Source organism: Python bivittatus, unplaced genomic scaffold, assembly GCF_059951505.1.
Source record: "Python bivittatus isolate LINGU-HERP-01145 unplaced genomic scaffold, Pbiv_v1 ctg000680_np1212, whole genome shotgun sequence".
Lineage (NCBI taxonomy): Eukaryota > Metazoa > Chordata > Lepidosauria > Squamata > Pythonidae > Python > Python bivittatus.
Window position 1 is genome coordinate 6,437,977 of NW_028277095.1, and position 20,416 is coordinate 6,458,392.

Below are 20,416 nucleotides of genomic sequence, written 5' to 3' on the forward strand. Positions count from 1 at the left end.
ACCTATGAATATTTGTTGGAGGATATATATTTTGTGATGCAGATATTGACAGCTTGTGGTTAGGGTGCATTTTTGTTAATGGAAATGACGTCTTCTGTTACCTGCTCTGGTTTATACGGTGGTGGGAAAATAAACAGGAAGAGTAAATGCCAGTTCAGGGCGGGCATCTGGATTCAGCTAGAGACTGAATCATGCTGAATCCATAGATGAATCTTTCGGTAGCTCTGGAAACAATGTGATTATTCTCTCCCTCTTTCTCCCTGCCAGTGTAATTTATAGAGCCAGCTAAAGGACCTCCAGACAAAACTGTAAGAAGAGCAGATTTTGGATGGACCAGCTTGAGTTTATCTGGTAAGTGGAGAAAGAGAATTGGGTAAATACATTTTCCATTTTTTCTTGGCGCACTGAATTTGACAGGAGAAGGATATGGGATTCAACACCCTGTTTGTTAAACAAGCTTTGATTGTGCCAGTTAAGAGAAAAGGTGGGGGGGGGATCCTGTGCATGTTATGATAAGTTATTTTAAAAGAGATCGTTTTCTTTATCTCAAGAAAACTGACCTGGAAAGAATAGCGTGGTGCAAAATTCTGTACGATATTGCTGTCTATTTACACAGTGTTCTACAAGAAGCTTTTTCCTGAATATTCAGTGTTAAAACAAGTAGAGGTTATTTGTACAAGAGATTGAATCATTGTTAAAACTTCATTTGCAACTGGACACTTGCTGTTTGGGGGATAAAAAATGCAAGAGTCTCATGCTCTTCCACAGAGAACAGTTATGATCTCTTCTGTCTTGTGACTTAATCCTTTGCTTTCTGGATCAATACTTTACAGGCAGTCCTCACTTAATGACCACAATAGGGACCAGAAAATTTGTTGTTGTGAGGTGGTCATTAAGTGAAGCATCATGTGACTGCACCCAATTTTACGACCTTTTTTGCAGTGGTCGTTAAATGAATCACATCGTTGTTAAATGAATTATGCAGTTCCCCACTGATTTCACTTGCCAGAAGCTGCCTAGGAAGGTCACAAATGATGATCATGTGACCCTGGGACACTGTAACCGTCATAAGTATGAGCTGGTTGCCAAGCACCCAGATCATGATCACGTGACAATGGGGGCACTGCAATGGTCATAAGTGCGAGGACCAGTCGTAGGTCACTTTTTTCAGTGCCAACATAACTTTGAATGGTCACTAAGTGAATTGTTGTTAAGTGAGGACTATCTGTAATCACACCCTAAGGGTGCTTGCTTTGGCAGCACATATTCTAAACTTTGAGCCTTTGACTGCAGTAGCAGGCAGATCTATTCAGAAGGACTGTAAGTCCTGCTGGAATTCAGTGGGGCTCCTTTATGAGAGCATGTGAAAACTGTCTCAACTGCAGATTCAAGTTAACATATATAGCACTGCCACTTACATGAACTTCTGAACATAGAATGTGCAATGCTCTGAGGAGGGGACTGTATTTTTTTCCTCTCCTAGTTTCCTAAACGCTCCTGGATTGCACAAAGGAATCTCTTCCTTAACGTCTTTCCAATGCCTAAGGCCGTTCTTGGAAGGTACCAAAGGTTCACATTGGGGGATGGACCGCTGGGGCGCCCCATTGGGAAGTCCCATGAGGGGGGGAATAAAGGCCAGGATGATAGCTATGACCACATGATCAAGACCCCACCCCTTTTTATATGCATCACATGCACGACTCATAAAAAGGGCAAGGCTTTGATTGGATGATTGTGGTTGCCTCCTTCCTTCCTTCCTTCCTTCCTTCCTTCCTTCCTTCCTTCCTTCCTTCCTTCCTTCCTTCCTTCCTTCCTTCCTTCCTTTTCTTGTGGGGTACGAATGTTTTGTACTTTCAACTTTCAAGAGATGCCTGCTAGGCTTCCTGCCCGAGCTGATCATTTACATTAATGACTTTAATGCCAACCCCAGCACTATCTTTACCTCCAGCATACTTCTAGGTCCAAGTGGGCTGTATGAGTACAAAGGAGGATAACAGCCCAGGTCGTGTTTGGAAGTGTGCTGGTCACCTGCCTAGCGAAAGAGAAGGGGAAGCAGAGATAGTAGGGAAGGTTGCACAGTGTGTGCATTTGTGTGTTTGTGTGTTGGGGTAGCTTGAAGTAATATTTTGATGAATCAGTACTTGCTACCTCATTCTATTCCCCCATGGCAGCTATTTTATGATGAGAAAGCTCTCCAGCAGTCATTTTATGACCCACCGGGCCATAATAGCTGGGGAACCTTGGAATACATCATAACCTGCATGTCATTGTGGCCCCAACATGTCAGAAAACATTTATTTTCAGCAACTGTGCTCCTCAAATTTGGTCGTGCGCTAAGAAGGAAGCTCCAAGAGGGATCCAATGGGGTACGTATGGGAGGAACCATAGATTATTGGCAAAAAAATCATATGATGGGGCAGAAAAGCTTCCATAGCTTTGGAGCACAGTAAAAAGGTCACCAAACAAAAAAGAAAGTCTGAAATGAAGGACCTAAGGAGTTTTTGCCAAAATGGAAAGAAATATACATTGTGGAGCTGGTAGTGAAATATTGACACAGCAATTTTCAGCTCTATTTAACTTACTCCGCATGCAGTCATTTGGTGTGAACGTTGGCAGAATTGCAGAAGTCATCAACCAGACCACAGAAGCCTGTGTTAATCATCGGTCCCCAAAAAATAATTTTTGTAAGCGATTGCTGTTAAGAGCCTCTTAATGGAAGACTTTTCACCCCTTTATGTTTTTTCAGATAATTTGTAACCTGTTTCTGTTTTCCACCTGTAAGCTGAAAATCTGGAATGTTGAATGAGAAATTCCACATGTGAGCTTTGAGTTAGTAACCCTGAAGGAGATCTTTCCCTTCTTCCTCTCAAAACAGTTTCAGCGTTAAACATGAAAATGCATACCTGCTTAGCCACAATCACAACTGGGTTGGTTGTTTTGTAGGTAGGAGACAATATGGATGCCAAGGAAGCTGGACAGAAGGAAAAGTCAGCCAATGAGACATGGGTAGGAGACCACATCAACAGCACCTTTCTCCCTTACTACCAGCATAGACCAGTTGTTGCAGCCATTTTCATCATGGCATACCTCATCATCTTTCTCTCTTGCATGGTTGGAAACTCCTTGGTGTGCGTGGTTGTGGCAAAGAACCAGCGCATGAGAACAGTCACCAACTTCTTCATCCTCAATCTGGCCGTTAGTGACCTGCTGGTGGGTATCTTCTGTGTGCCAACCACTCTGATAGACACCCTGATCACAGGTGAGAACCATTCAAAGGGCAAAGTGGGAGAGTTGGACTTCCAGAAATATTATTCCTTTGAGGTAGACTGGGTCAGGAAACAGGCACCATATGATAGACTATAACTGTACTTTATTGCTATCACTATAATAACAGAACCTTGAAAGGCTGACTGTGTTTCTCTTTCCCTCCCTCTTATATCAAAGAGAGTCAAGGTGGGACCATCTTGAGTTTCTTCCCCACCCTTTCCTGTATTACCAGGCTAGGTTCATGCTTTCCTAATGGGCACTGCATGTCTTCTTCAAGGCCATCTCCATACGCCTCTACAAGAAGAGGCAGGTTGGTGCCTGACCATGCAGCTGAAAGAAGTGACCTATGTCCTAAGAAGATGAGGAAGCAATGAAGCCACTGCGATGAAGCTTAGGAACACAATCAGTTAATTGGGCAAAAAGATTGAAATTCAGCCAAAATAACTAGAGGGCAAGGGAAAGGTTGAGTTGGGGCAGAGATTACCCAGTTTGGGGAGATGATAGATAAATTTGGAAACTTGAGATCCTGGCATGAATACTCTCACAAAATAGTTGCTTTATCTTGCAAGGTTGGTGCACTCCAGGTTCCTTTGATTAAACAATGTTATTTATTGGGACCCCAGAAGTGCACCTTCTCTGTAGCTGTGCATGCCCTCTGGTTCCCCCTGAAATCTGGATGGCTCCCGCTCTGTTGTTTAGAAGAGCGGTAAAGACCTGGCTTTTCACCCAGGCCTTGGGCAAGGAGAGTGAGATCTCTCACTTCATTCCATCTAGTCTGTCACACTTGCCATCTTTGATCTGTTCCAGGTAGTCTTCGTTTAGTGACCACAATTGGGACTGGCAACTTGGTTGTTAAGCAAAATGGTTGCTAAGTGAAACTGTGACTGTGCTAATGATCTTATTGCAGCTTTCCTTTGCTTTACAGACCTGTGAAGGTCGTAAGTGCAAGGATTAGTTGTAAAGTTACTTTTTCATCACCATTGTAACTGCAAATGGTCACTAAACAAGGCAGTTGCTAAACGAGGACTTCTTGTATTGATTTTATTGTAATTGTTTGATTGTTGTGAGCCACCTAGACCCATTGAGAGGCAGGAAGTGTAAAAGTTTAATAAATTATTATTATTATTATTATTATTATTTGGCTGGGCTGATCACAATATGCCCACTTAGCAGAAGGCAGGCTGGTGAAGATGCCTTCTGTCATTTCATCTAGCTTTCTGTGGTGCTCCTTTCTTACAATCCCGTATTTCCTTCGTCTTAAGTGTTGACAGGTGGGCACTCTTCCAAACAAAGCCCTGGCTATAATCTTGGACCGTTTTTTACTTTCTAAGAGTGCATATGGCCCCCCCAACTTCTGAAATGAAATTAGTTGGAACCAGAGAAGATACACTGAATTGTGGATAGAGGTGCAGGTACCTGATGCATACAATAAGATTCTTCTCCCGTCCCTTTTCATTGTTTCTTTTAAATTACGCATTTTCAAGAAAGAATATAGACAAGTATAGATAAAAGAATGAATAAAATGATAAACTACAAATAGTACGATACGAGTAAGCAAACAAGGGAGCTAAAATGGTATAGATATAATTTTTCAGTATATCATTAATTACTTATGAAATTATGGAATGTATCATATCTCTTTTTAAAGGTAAAGCTAAAAACCACTATTAAGCTTTAAACAAAGGATACCTGGTTAACACATCACTAGCTAAAATGTTCAACCACAATAAATGAAATCAATCCTAGAAATCTGATTTCCTGTGATGCTGAAATATAGATTCTTTATACTGAAAAGCCCAACTCTGGAATGTGGTACAAATCCATCTATTAAATTATGGACCAGGAATTCGATTCCTCCCACTCCCTAAGAGGCTATTAGAACTGCACAGACCCCAAACTCCGCCAGTCCCAATTCTAAAAATATTATATTGAGCTCATTTGAGCTCCATTAACCTATAGAACCATCTTGACTCCAGGAAAAAAATGGATTTAGCATCTCCTGCCCATTAGACACCCTTCCCTGTGTGTAGAAAGCTACAAAACCCAAAAATGAGCACCTGCCCGCTAGCCACCATGAACAGTTGCTAAGGTGGAATCTGCTTCCTATTGTCCCCATTGCCTGTTAATTATTTAGGATCCCTTGCAGTGTAGAGCCCTGGAGTTTGGCCCCCAGGTTCATCCATACCTGTGCAATTCACCGGAGACCTCTTTGAAATACTCTTGAGTTTCCCTGGTGCACACTTGACAAACAACATCCCTTCCAGATTATGAGATCACTTTGCTACAGATAGTCCTCACTTAACAACCACAACAGGGATCAGAAAATTCATTGTTAAGCGGGGCGGTTGTTAAGTGAATTGTGCCTGATTTTACAACCTTTGTTGCAGCGGTCATTAAGTGAATCACCACAGCTGTAAAGTGAATCATGTAGTTGTTAAGTGAATCACAGGGTTCCCCATTGATTTAGCTTGTCAGAAGCCAGCTGGGAAGGTCACAAATGGCGATCACATGACCCCGGGATGCTGCAACTGTTGTAAGTGCGAGCTGGTTGCCAAGCGCCCAGATTGCAATCACGTGAGTGTGGGGGTGCTGCAACAGTTGTAAGTGCAAGGACCACTTGTAAGTCCCTTTGTTCAGCACTGCTGTAACTTCGAACAGTCACTAAATGAATGGTTGTTAAGTAAGGACTACCTGTATTGTTTTTGTACTATTGTTCACATAATTTTAGCATGGTCTGTTTTATGGTATTGTTTTCTTCTGGTTGTCAAGAGCCATGGGGATGCCCTGAGGGAAATATTCAGAAGTTGTTACAGAAATGAAAAGGGCAGAAGCATTTCTTAAGTCCTGGGAAGGGAGGCAGTGTTAGGAAGAGGTTCAGGCTGGCTCCCCACTGAGTCCCTGGGGCATAAGAGGGAGGGGAGGAAAAACACAATCAGACTTGTAAGATTCTGTTAATGTAGTCTCTCTCAATAAAGCTTAGTTCCAGTCTTCTTGTGGACTAACTTCTAATTCCTGGTCTGGTCTACCTTGTCGGGCTGACACCGGTTGACATCTGATGGCAGACTTAGACAAGACCACCAGATCAGGACAGCAGGGCTCCAGAAAATCCCACTGCCTAGCCCCGGAGCTTTAGCCACCATTTCAGCGGCCCAATCAAGAGGTCATCAGCACAGAGGTTCTCTGCCCAGCCGGTCTGTCAATCAGGCTGTTTCTGACCATAGATCTAGTGCTCTTCTAAAAGAGTGCTGGACCTGCTCTGAAAGTGTGGGCATAAACCCGTGTCCCCAAAAAAGCCCAGTTGGCAATTCCCATGCATGAAAGAAGGGTATGGGCTGAAACGTGACTGCGTTCTCCTGGGAAAATTTTTTTAAATGACAAGAAAGCAAATTCCCCGTTGAGTATTAGAAAAAAACTGCCAAACAGTAATTCAGCAATGGAACCATGGTAAGGGAATGGTGAGATTCCTTCGCTAGCTAGACGTGTTCTAGCGTGATCTCTCTGGAATGCTTTAATCTGGATCCCTGCTGGGCTGAAAGGCCAGAATGCCCCCACGCAATTTTAAAAAATGCAGAAAAGCTCCACCCCCTTGGATGATGTCATTATGCAACTGTCTCTCCCCTCACACCTCCTGGCCACTCCCCAAAATATTTCAGAACACGCAGGCCCCATTGCAAAAACAGTGGTTCCTTGGCCTTCTGAGAAGCTGCGGTGGAATGATTGCACTGCCTTGGAGAGAAGCCGAAAGAGGAATTGGAAGTGGTCCCAAAGTGGTGGGTTAGTTGCGTTCTCCACCCCAGGTGAGGGTTTGAAATTGCACCCTGCTGGAACTGAGCAGGTTTACAGGAAGGGAGACCTTTTTTTGGCTTCTCAGACAGCATCGATTAATGAGTTGCCTTTCCTTTAAGTCCTTTACAAACTCATTCAGTCAATGTTCTCAGCATAGCACTGAACATAAGATATCTCCAGGACATGATTTATCTTGGCAAACCAGCAATATTAGCAAACACACCCTGATGAATTCTTGCAATGGATGATGTTCTTTGCGAATCCATCCACACTATACTATACTATACTGTATGTGAGGTTTGCCCCGTTCGACAGAGAAACTCTCGTGATACGTGTGGTTCACAAAGAAGGTTTACTCATGCGTAACGTAGTAGTCACAAGCAAAGCCAGGACTGGCTTGGTACAATTGCATTACTTGTTATATTCCCCCCTTCCCGTGCTTTTTTCCCGCCCCGCGATCACGTTGCTGCTGCGGATTATCGGCCCCCCAATAATCCCCCTTGATTGTCCATGATGGCAGGTTCCGGTCAGGGTCCATTGTCCTTGATTACCAGTTCCCCTCCGGCTGGGTTGGTCCCTCCCCGTTACGTGCAAGCCCGAGGGTTCTGTGCTGCGTTGCGATCTTGTTTCGCTGCCTGCGGCCCCGTTCATTGTTGGCTCGCGCCATTATCAGTTCATAGTTAAAAGCTTCCGCTGAGGTTTTCCTGTTTGGCTGGGCGCAGGTGGCCCGTTAACTAGCGGCGCTTTCAGTTCCTCTTTTCCCCGCTAGCTACCGCCGGTGGATTCCGCGTGGTCTGGCTGCGAGCTTCCCTGAAGCCCCGTGCTTCCCTGAAGCCCCGTGCTGACCGAACCTGACATACCGCCCCCCTGAAGACAACTCCCCCCCCGGCTCTATTTTGGTTTCCCGGGGTATTTATTGTAAAAGTCCCGCACTAGGTCCGGCGCCCTTATGTGGGTTTTACTCACCCATTCGCTGTGGGACTTGGGAAAATGTTTCTATTGCACTAGGAGCTGGGTCTGCCCCTTGTGCCTCCTGGCGTCCAGTATCTGGTTGATCTCGAAATGCTGCTCCCCCCCGACCATGATGGGTGGTGGCATTCCCTCTGTCTTGTGCCAGGCGTTCCCCGGCTGGTGCAGCTTTAGCAGGCTGCAATGGAACACAGGGTGGATCTGCCCGAGGCTTTTCGGGAGCGTCAGCCTGACGGTTACTGGATTGATGACCTCTGCAATGGGGAACGGCCCCACAAACCTCGGGCTGAGTTTTTTCGATGCCTGGTGCGTCTTTAGGTTTTTGGTTGACAGATACACCTGGTCCCCCACTTTCCACTGCTCCTCGGGGAGCCTCTTGCGGTCCGCGTGTTTCTTGTAGTCGGCTTTGGCTCTCTGCAATGCCGCGTGCGCCGCTCGCCGGGTCGCGTCGATTTGGGCGAACCAGGCGTCCAGGGAGTTGATCTGGGATTCTGGCTGAGGCAACTCCGGCATGGGGACAAAGTCTCTCCCGGTGGCTACTTTGAACGGAGAGAACCCGGTACTCTTGTGGACGGCGTTGTTGTATGCCATTTCCGCGAATGGTAGTAGCTCCGCCCAATCGTCCTGTTGGTGCCCCACGTAGCAGCGCAGGTACTGTTCGAGCCCCCCGTTCAGGCGTTCCGTGGCTCCGTCCGTCTGCGGGTGCGCCACGGAAGAAAGGGCTTGCTTCGTCCCCACCCGCTTCAGGAACTCCCTCTAGAACCGCGCGACGAAGTTGCCGCCCCGATCGCTAACGACCCGTTGGGGCGCGCCATGGAGCTGGTAAACATGTTGCATGAATAGTCTCGCCAACCCCTCTGCTGTGGGGACTCGCCGGCACGCTACAAAGTGCGCTTGTTTGGAGAATAAGTCCGTAACCACCCAAATGGCGGTCTTCCCCTTACTCTCCGGGAGCTCTACTATGAAGTCCATGGCGATCTCTTGCCATGGGCCGTCGGGTTCCGCTACCGACTGGAGTAGCCCTCTAGGCTTGCCTTTGGCCCCTTTCGCCGTCGCGCACACCGGGCAACCCCCCGAGTACGCCTCCACGTCCTTACGGAGCGTGGGCCACCAGAACTGCCGCCGAATTAAGTGGAGCGTCTTCACGAAGCCGTAATGCCCCACGCTCCGGCTGTCGTGGGCTCTTTCCATGACCTCCCGTCGGCAACCCTCGGGCACGTACAGCTTTCCTTCGTGCCACCACAACCCCTCTTGGCTGGTTAGTGCCTCTCGGTTCTGCTTGAGCCAAGCGTCCCACTCCGCCGCCTCCACGAACCCTTGCCTTACTTCAGGCGCCGCGTCCCATCGCTCCCCCTTGGTCTGGCTCCGGGTCACCACCTTTGCAGCCAGTCTGCTGGCAGGGATGATGGAGTCCACAATCTCCTCCCGTAGGCTGGCGTGCTGGGGCATGCGAGACAGTCCATCGGCTAGGAAGTTGCGCTTCCCGGGGATGTGTTTTAGGGTGAACCTGAACCTCCCGAAGTATTGGGACCACCGCGCCTGTTTGGGGGATAGCTTACGCGGGGTCTTCAGGGCTTCGAGGTTCTTATGGTCCGTCCACACCTCGAATGGTTCAGCTGCCCCCTCCAGTAGATGCCTCCACGTGGCCAGTGCCCACTTGACTGCGTACGCCTCTTTCTCCCACACCATCCACCTCCTCTCCGTCTCAGTGAATTTGCGGGAGGCGTAGGCGCATGGGTGGATGGCCCCCTCCGGGCTGGGCTGGAGCAGGACTGCCCCCGTTGCCACGTCTGACACATCTACTTGGATTATAAACCGCCGATCTGGGTCGGGATGGCGCAGGATTGGCTCCGCTGTGAACCACCGTTTTAGCTCCTCAAACGCCCCCTGGCATTCTGCAGTCCACGCAAGTGTCATGCTGGGCTTGGGGGGTTTTCCAGTGCCCTTGGTTTTTAGCAGGTCTGTTAGGGGAAGGGCGATTTGGGCGAAGTTCGGGATAAACTGTCTATAGAAGTTCGCAAACCCTAGGAAGCTTTGAAGTTGCCTCCGGGTTCGCGGCGCTTCCCAGCCCAGGACATCCTTTACCTTCGCCGGGTCCATCTCGATTCCCCGGCTGGATATTCGATAGCCGAGGTAGTCTAGTTGCTCTCGATGGAACTCGCATTTCGATAGCTTCGCGTACAGCTGTGCCTTCAGCAGTCTCTGGAGCACCGTGCGCACCAGGCTCACGTGCTCCGCCAGGGTTTCGGTGTAGATGAGGATGTCGTCCAGGTAGACCAGGACGCCCCGGTAGAGTAGGTCGTGCAGCACCTCGTTTATTAGCTGCATAAATACCCCCGGGGCCCCTTTTAATCCGAACGGCATCACGGAAAATTGGTAGCTTCTGAGCGGCGTGTTGAACGCCGTTTTCCACTCATCTTTAGCGCAGATCCTGACCCTGAAGTAAGCTTCGCGCAAGTCCAGTTTTGTGAACACCCTCCCCTTAGACAGGTGCGACATCAAGTCCTTCATCAAGGGGAGGGGGTATTTGTACTCGGTGCTGATTGCGTTCAGCCCCCGGTAGTCCACGCACATTCGGAGCGAGCCATCCTTCTTCTCCCGGAATAGTACCGGGGCCGCTAATGGTGACTTCGCGGGTTGGATGAATCCCCGTGCTAGGTTCTTGTCTATGAACTCCCGCAGAGCCCCCATCTCTCTCCTTGACAGGGAGTACATTTTCGGCTTAGGCAGAGTCGCCCCTGGCTCTAACTCGATGGCGCAATCACTGGGCCGGTGTGGAGGGAGCTGGTCGGACTCCTTCTCCCCGAACGCTGCCGCCAGGTCTCGATACTGCCTCGGGATTCCGCCGCCCGTCATGGGTTCCCCGGACCCTGCCTCTCGCTTTGCAGTTGTCTCGCCAGTCGCTGCTGCCTCCCCATGCCTCGGGATTGTTGCGAGTCTCCGGGGTCCCGGCGCTGCTGCTGCTGCTGTTGCCGCCCAGGTCTCAGGCTCCGTCTGCTCTCGCCCCGTCTCCCGGGGTCTCGGATCCTCCACTTGCCCGTCTGTGGTTGCGGCCGCACCCGTCTCCACGGCTCGGTCCCCTCTGCTCTCGCACTTCGCCGGTCTGTCGACCCCGAACCGCACTGCCTCTGCTGTCCAGTCGACCCGTGGGTTCCGTCGCCGCAGCCACGCCAAGCCGAGTGCCACCCCGTAGTCGGCCACCGGGACCACCACAAATCTTAGTTCTTCCCGGTGACTCCCGATCGTCATCTGTACCGGCTCGGTGTAATACTGAGCTGGCCCCCCCCCGCCAGCGTGCCGTCTAGCTGGCTGAATGCAATGGGCTCCCGGAGGCGCCTCAGCTGTAGTCTGAGCCCCGAGACCACAGCTGGGTGCATCAAGCAGTGGGTGCAGCCTGAATCCAGTAGCGCCCGCAGCTGTGCCTCCCCTCCGGATCTCACCCCCCGGATGTGTATTCTCACCCGGAATGGAGGGCAGTCCTCATCTCCGATTGGGTCCGCGCGCCTCGACTCCCCTGCTCGCACTGGGACGCCGTTCAGTGCGAGCGCGCCTCGTTTCCCGCCGGCTCCGAGTCCTCTCCAGAGGACGCCGTCTCCGGGGTCGACCACCCCCCGCGTCCTTTTTCGGTCACCGCCGCCACTGCCCCCTTCCGCGGTCGGTCGCCGGCCCTTTTCCCGGTCGCACGCGGGGGCTTGACTTCGGGCCGTGGTGGGGCTCCTTCCCGCTCCGTCGGGCACTGCGCCACTCGGTGGCCTCTGCCTCCGCACCGGAAGCACAGGTTCGGGGCTCTGGTCGCCTCTCGCCCCCCAGTGGACTGCCGCCGACTGCTCCGCCTTTCCTCGGGGGTTCTCTCCCTCGGCTGGTCCCTCGTCTGGTCCCGTCGCCTCGTGCTTTGTTGGATCTGCCGCCATGCCGATTCCGCCATTCCGGCCAGCCAGATCCAATCTTTCACTGTGGACGGGTCGTCCCGTCCCAGTGCCCACTCTAGGATCTCTGGATTGAGCCCCCTCTTAAAATACTTCACCCTCAGGGACTCCGGCCAGTCCGTGAGCTTCTCTGCCAACCTCCGGAACTCCAGGGCGTATTCCGATACCGACTTGCCCCGCTGTCTGAACTGCAGGATGTCGTCTTCCGCCCACTTGTCGCTCAATGTGTCCTCGAATCTGTCCCGGAGCGCCTGCATGAAGTCCGGGAAACTCCGTAGTTCCGCCACGTTGACGTCATATAGTCCGATCACCCAGGTAGCTGCTTGGCCATCTAGCAGCTCGGCCACGTAGGATACTCTATCCTCGTCCCTAGCGAATAGGTGACCACCCCTCTGCATGAACCCCCTAACGTGCGTCAAAAAATGCGGCAGCTGTTCAGGGTCCCCTGAGAACTTCCCAGTGATGCCTCGAAGTCTCAAGGCATCTGCCGCCCGTCGGTCCACCGACCGGGGCATCGTGGGCGGTGCCGGCTGGGGTGCCGGACCGCCACCCCCGTTGCTCGCCCCATCGCTCACTGCCGATGGTCCCACTCTCTGTAGCAGGGTCTGGAGCATCGCCTCCATGGCGTCTAGGCGCCGCTCGACTCTCTCCTCTAGTCAGGTGAACTTCTCGTCCCACTCGCGGTTCCGGGACCCTGAACCTCGGGTCATCGTGACGCCTGAACCGTCTGACCCTTGGTTCACGCACATCGACCACCGCTCGGCTGGAGGGCGCCCGGTCCTGGTCGCTGTCCCGTCGCTCCCGGGTGGCTCTGACCGTCCCTCCTCGAGCCTGGGCCCCTCGTGCTCCAGCTGACCCGTGGATTCCTCGTCGCTGGTCATGCCTGTATTGGAAAGGGAAACGCTCCTCGGTGGTACCGGGTAGCGCTAACGGTGAGTCCTGGCTTTATGTGAGGTTTGCCCCGTTAGACAGAGAAACTCTCATGACACGTGTGGTTCACAAAGGAGGTTTACTCATGCGTAACGTAGTAGTCACAAGCAAAGCCAGGACTGGCTTGGTACAATTGCATTACTTGTTATATTCCCCCCTTCCCGCGCTTTTTTCCCGCCTCGCGATCACGTTGCTGCTGCGGATTATCGGCCCCCCAATAATCCCCCTTGATTTTCCATGATGGCAGGTTCGGTCAGGGTCCATTGTCCTTGATTGCCAGTCCCCCTCCGGCTGGGTTGGTTCCTCCCCGTTACGTGCAAGCCCGCGGGTTCTGTGCTGCGTTGCGATCTTGTTTCGCTGCCTGCGGCCCCGTTCATTGCTGGCTCGCGCCGTTATCAGTTTATAGTTAAAAGCTTCCGCTGCGGTTTTCCTGTTTGGCTGGGCGCAGGTGGCCCATTAACTAGCGGCGCTTTCAGTTCCTCTTTTCCCCGCTAGCTACCGCCGGTGGATTCCGCGTGGTCTGGCTGCGAGCTTCCCTGAAGCCCCGTGCTGACCGAACCTGACACTGTAGACATGTCCTGTTATACTGTATTTTCTATAAGGCCTCATGAACCCATTTAATAACTCCTCATCTGATAAAATATCCAGGGAATTCTGATCTTTTTTACGTCCAGTTGCTGCTATCTGATCAGAATGATTTAGTTTCCCTGAACGTAGCTAAATTTTGTTATACTGTCTGCAAAACTAGGCAGATTTTGACTGCCCACTGATGATCCCACCTATCAGTAAATGTATTATCATGTTCTGCTCACTTTATTTAATGTATTTTTAATGTCCTTCAATGTATTTCAATGTATTTTTATTGTAATTCTGGTCTGTGACCATAATAAAGATGATGATGATGATGATGATGATGATGATGATGATGATGATGATGATACTATACTGTAGAACAACTGGAAGTCTCTTTGTGCTCTGATCCAACAGGCTGGCCTTTCAACCAGGTGATCTGTACCATGAGCGGCCTCATTCAGGGAACATCTGTCTCTGCTTCTGTCTTTACCCTAGTGGCTATTGCCATGGACAGGTAGGTCGGTTAACACCTTGTGGATCTGTGATGAAGGAGGAAGGAGGAAGAGGGCAGGGACATCTGTGGGGAACAAAAAAGTCAAGAACGGGCCCATGACTATGCAACTGAAGACACATAAAAGAGGAGCGTGGCTTCAATCATGTGATTGCGTTTGCCATCTTGACTTTTTGGATACCATGCCATGGACACCCACAAAATAAGCCTTGTTTGGATCTGGGTAGAGCTGAGGTGCCAAACCTGAGCTTTGACCCCAGAGAGAGAATTGTGTGTTTGAACATTTGGGTGTGTGTCCATCTGTAACTGTGGGCATTCATACGGTGTATCACTGGTTTCATACAATGCACTTAGACAATTGTCTTAGTATGCTGGGAGAATCAGGCCATCACATTAAGCCACAACATGGTTGATTTCTTTGGTCACTGTTAAACTCAGCAAGTATGTTAACTGGGTTTAACTTTCAATAAGCACTGTGTGTGAGCTGAACCTGTGTGTGGTGTGTGTGTGTGTGTGTGTGTGTGTGTGGACTAGAAGTGGTACCCACATCTCTCTTATGTCCACCACATTCTGTGCTAATGCTGTTTAGCAATTTTTGGAGTTGAAGTCCAAATCCTGAAACAGGTACCAGGCTGGGGAAAAGTTAATACAGATTAGTTTTGCTTCTGCTAATTCGGTTTCCACCTCTACCTCCTCCAGATTCCACTGCATTGTTCTGCCTTTCCGAGAGAGGCTCAGTCTTCCAAAGGCTGCAGTGATTATTATTGTGGTGTGGTCGCTCTCCATAGCTATTATGTGCCCTTCAGCCATCATGCTCACCGTTGGTCGCTTGGAAGACCACTACATGGTGCTTGGTAATGGCAAGAATACCACGTACCCCCTCTATACCTGCTTTGAAGCTTGGTCAGACAACAGCATGAGAAAGCTCTACACCACTATTCTCTTTGTCCATATCTATTTGGTGCCCTTGACCCTCATTGTCTTCATGTATGGAACGGTTTGCCTAAAGCTTTGCAGTTCTACTGTGCCAGTCCCTGAATATCTCTCTTGTGCTGGCAGAACCAATGGTACCTCCAAAAAGAGAATCAAAGTCATCAAGATGCTAATCTTGGTTGCTCTCCTCTTCATGATCTCCTGGTTACCTTTGTGGACTCTAATGCTTCTGGTGGATTACGTGGATTTGGCTGACAATCATCTGAACTTGCTAACTAGTTACTTCTTCCCTTTTGCTCACTGGCTGGCTTTTTCTAACAGTAGCATCAACCCTGTCATTTATGGCTACTATAATGAAAACTTCAGAAGGGGCTTTCAGGCTGCTTTTAAGTTCCAGTTCTGCTCCCAGGAGATGAGCCATCAGGAACCTTATTCTGAGCACCCCCTGGGTCCCATCAGCTTTGGTACGTCCAACAAAGTCTTCACACGAGCAAACTCACCATCCACCCGCCTGTCCTCAAGAAAAACTCAACCCAAGTGCCCAAGTCTTATCATAGAAGACATTGATGAAATTATGACTTACCATGTGCTTAACCAGGCTTGGGAGAAACCCAAACCTAAGAACTGCTAAAGCAATGAAGAACAGGGATGGTGTCAATGAAAAAAAACATCTTTTCCCATCCTTCCCATTCCCCCAAATCTCAGCCAGTCATTGTTGTATTATGCAGAAGAGGGTTTCTCAACTGTGTTGACTTTAAGGTGTGTGTGGACTCAACTCCCAGAATTCCCCAGCCAGCATGCTGGAAGTTGAAGTCCACACCTCTTAGAGTTGCCAAGTTTGAGAAACACTGCCTGAAATGTTGCCATGAAGTGGGACCTAGGCAGTGTGCCTGTTCAGTAATGGCCCCTGCCCTTTGGCACCCCTTCCCCGAAAGATCCACCAAGTGTTGTTGCAACGGTTTTTATGTTTTTGCTGTTTTGATTGCTGCTTGCCAGCCACTCAGGATTAGGAGGCTTAAGATGGGCAGTTATGTAAGTCTTATGAATGAATAAATAAGCAGGGGACAAAAGGAGTTATGAGGGAAAAAAATCAGGGAGGAAAAAAAGGACCTGATCTGTGCATTTTGAACGACAGAGTAGAGGAAGCATTAAATTGGCATATTATTAAAATTAAGACCAGTCTGCCCGCAACACAAAAGTCCAATTGTGCCAAAGGCAATTGGGAGAAAGATGACGTGGTTAAAATTTCAGTTTTGATTGTCTCTGTTAGGATCCATAAAAGGACAAATGCAAACTCTACTGGCCTATTTTCCAACAAAGTCTTGCATGTTCTTTCAGAATGATGTCCTCACTTAAACACTGCCCCCTTTCAGTCGACTGGACTTTGAATTTCATTTCACACTGCTTAGCTGTGGAGTATATGTAGCAATTCCTCACCTACTTTTAGCCCAATGTCTTTTTAAAAGTATAATTAAAAAGGTTAAAAATAGAACAAACCCAGAAATGTCGGAATGCAAAATGCAACTGGCGCGCGTCTCTTGTCTGGGAAGCTTAAACTGATAAGAAGAAGCAGAGCGTGCACGAACTGGATGCCCTGTCCTGAAAGAGGAATTCAGTGGCTATGCCGCAAAAGTAGCATGAGTACAACTATTTGAGAAACGTATTTCCTTGTTGGTAAAAGCAGTTTTCTAGTCCACATGAGTACAGAAAGGCCAAAATGCTGCAAGGGAAACCGCAGAACGGATAGCTTCTTTCACAGGAGATTCACTAAGGATTATTCGGGTAGACAGAAAAAGAGAAGAACGCCACCAATGATTGTGTAAGATTGTATAACACAATGCTTGGTTTTACGGCTTCCCATTGTCGTGATTTCACTGGGTGGAATGGATTATTTGAACGAATAAAGCCTACAAGCAAAATGAGCAGACTGCAAAGAATAGAAACAACTAACTCAAGCCGCCAACCAGCCTCAACAAATGGTCACGACCACATACAGAGGAAGCAGAATAAGAATGCTTACTCTGGGCACCAAAATGGGTACCAAAAAGCAGCTAAAATTGCCAGGAATATGTGGAAAGATCTCCCACTGATGCTGTAAAGACAGCCAACTGGGTGCTGGGTGAGCTCCCTGGAAGAGGCCCTCCCGGGGACAGGAAACTTCAGGAGTGTTTGCAAGGAAGGTCATATAAGTCCAGATAGTGATGCCATCATGGATACAATCTTGACTTTTCGACCTCCCCCTGGGAGACTTGATACAAAATCCCATAACTCACCTGAGATAAAGAGGACTCACCTTAACCAAACCAGCCATTTCTCACTTTAAAAAGGAGGTACGGTAAGCATAAGAAAGCCAGGTTTTTCCCACATTGATTAAACAGTTTCATTGGTTAACGAGACATTGTCCTCCGCACCACATCTACAAAGTTTGTACTGAATGTGATGTTCACTATACCATGATAACTGAATTAATCCCGTACTGGTTTCTTTTACTGTGGTTTCCTGAATGTTTTGTAGGGCCTCTTACAAAAGGATCCAATCCATATCAAATGCATTTTGAGATGAAATTGATCGGAACCATAGCAAAAGCTTTTTCCGCCTCTAACGCCCCTCATACTACATAGTCCAACCGTATTAAAATCCAAAATATTGAGACTACTAACAAACCTAATGATCCAATGCTGGTCTATTTTTAACAACTCCAGACTGAGAAAGATGAATTATACGTGGTAAAAAGCCTCTGAGGTTTACAAACCGCAACATCTGGTTCCACACACTTTGTGTAGCCAAAACAAAATGAGCTGCACTGGGACTTCAAATCATGAGAAAATGTTGCCACTGCATTGGCCTTCTGGCCCTGTGCAAAAGGCATTTTGTCCTGTGTTCAATAAATCTCAGCTGAAATAGGAAAGGGTGAGCACTCACCTTCCAGATGTGCTTCAAAGGTACTGTATTTTCCATCTATAAGATGACCCCATGTATAAGATGACCCCACTTTTCCAACCCAAAATTTAGAAATCCATATTTTAAAGGTGAAGCAGAACACATTTTCATTTCGTAATTAGGTAACATTTACATGATACTCTCAGTGGGAGGAGGTCCAAACTCTCTCTCTGCAGCTCTACTTCCATGCTCTTTTGCATAACTGATTACATTCAATCACAAGTGAAACTGCTGATAGCTTGTCTCTGCAAACAGACTTCCTCCAATTGGTTTGCTCAGCATCAGCTGACGTCAATTACATAAGGCTCGTGATTGGAGGAAGTCTGTTTGCAGAGACAAGCTATTTCACTCGTGATTGGAGGCTCGTGGTAGGAGGAAGCCTCTTTGAAGAGTCAAAATATGGGCGGTTTCACAACCGTGCGGTTCTCTCCTCGGCTTACTTCCCTGCATAAGACGCCCTTCAATTTTAGCGGAACGATTTTAGAAAAAAGTATCGTCTTGTAGACGGAAAAATACAGTATATTTATATATTTCCTTTGCAATGTGTCAGGGCTTCCCCAGAAAGGATCTTTGCAGGGATCCAACTATTTTCTCCCCAAGAGATTCCCTATCGCCTAAATTCCCCGCAAGATGGTTAAATTCAACAAAGCTTATCTGCACAGAACAGATAAAACCCAAAAGGAGCTCTATGACTTCTTGTTGCGAACATGGAGAATGATTTTGAATATTTTGGGAACTGTGAAAACTGGCAAGAAGGATTATCTGGATTTGCTAATTTTTTCCTTGCAGCGGATTTAAGTGAAAGTTAAATCGGTAAAACAGCATTCATACAAACCATTTTCTCATTTGTTGTGCAAGGGGCACAATGTATTCTTCCACTACAGGATTTTGGGGAGGGGAATGGGGAGGGGGGATTTCAAAAAAAAATTCAAGATGGTGGGGATCAAAGGCCAAGTCCCTTTTTACACAGCTAAAGAGAGATGGGCCTTCAATTGGGCAGTTCTGGCCACCATCTTAAGTTTTTTAAACCCTCCTAAGGACACGCTCACGCTTCATTTTACCACTTGCCAAGCCTGATTCAACACTTTCTGAAATGCCCAAAACTTGCAGGTGAAGCTTTTTCTGGCACGGAAGTCAAGGAACGGGGAAAGCTTTCTGAAGTACACTGTCACCCCTTTGAGGCAGGCCAGACTAGGAAACCAAAGTTATGAATGCTAATACTATTTTAATGATAGGGTTACAGTCACGGAAACTTGCAAGTCTGAATGCGCTCCCCCCTCCCTTTATCTTCATGAGAAATAGGGAGGGTCTTGTCCGAGTCGCTTTCTCAAGTTATATTTTCATTCCTTTGGCTTTATCTTAAGTTTAAGACTAAGATGCTTATGTGAGAGATTTATTCAGGTTCCTCTATGTGAAGACATGAGAATCCAAGCTTAGGAACAATTGTTCGATGGGTCATCGGGCTGATATGTATATTCACATGTTTTGAGATTTAGCACTGCGGTGCATCCGGGACCTCGTTTAACACGGCCGCATCTTTAAAGGGGAAAAAAAGGGAGGGGGAGGAGGAGGAAGATGAAGAGGTTGTGGTCAGTCAAAGTTGACTTTAATTGGCAACGATCTTCTAAAGACCCCTCAGATCATCTGCACCTTAGAACTGGCACAGAACTTTTGAAACTTCCTGGGAAAAGGTTGATTCACCCAAGGCTTTGCTTGATTCCAAAAACCAGCTCTAGGAAATCCTCCTATGCATGGAGAAATCTCAAGATTGACACACCCAGGGAATTGATTTTGGATGCCCCGGTGTTTTCTTGTAGCAGACATGCAACTATGCCCAGGAGCAGGGACAAAATAACAGCACGGGTGTTCCCCAGGACTGAGCAGGCAGGAGAAAGGAAGGAAAGCAGGAGACAAATCCTGCTTCCTCCCAATCCCAATCCCAGTTCCTCTATTCCCTATTTCATCCAACAATCCTGGGTCTCCACAGAATGCTTCTTCCTCAGCGTTGGAAAGATAAACATATGGCTGAACTTCTCAAGAGTTCCTCAGCCAGAGAGAATCAGATCACATGCTGACATACATTAGCCATGGATGATTATCATGAAGTACCATCTCCTGAAAAACCTTCATAGAAGGTTTATCTATGTGTCTGGGTCCATGAATATGTGCTTTTTCAATAAACATGTCTGGCTTAACTTAAGAGAAAACATGTGCAAATTAACACAACCAGTGCCTGCCTGGAACCTTTTCCTACCTGGTACAGCACAATATCCTGCGTCTCTGGCACACACATCTGTAGCAATCAGCTGTATTCCAGGTGGACCCAAGGAGATGCCTTGTCTGATCAAAGGGATCAATGCATGCCTTTGGCGTCACCACTTTACCTAAGAGAAAAGACTCCAGTTGAACCTGCAGCTGCACCCAAATCACCAAACTGTACCGAGAAACCACTTCCTAATTTGGAAGCTGCTGTGAGAAATCTACTGTTGGACAAACCTGAGAAGGATATAAATTATCTACACTTGCTGCATACAGTACAATTTTACTTTTCTTAATTATTAGATTAGTAAGGACCCCTGAT

At 48.2% G+C, this 20,416-nt stretch overlaps 1 pseudogene; it reads left to right on the forward strand.

Annotated features, from left to right (window-relative positions):
- Positions 1-14,581: 14,581 nt before the first annotated feature.
- On the forward strand, positions 14,582-17,800 carry LOC103049551 (neuropeptide FF receptor 1 pseudogene; annotated as a pseudogene).
- The last annotated feature ends 2,616 nt before the right edge of the window (positions 17,801-20,416 follow it).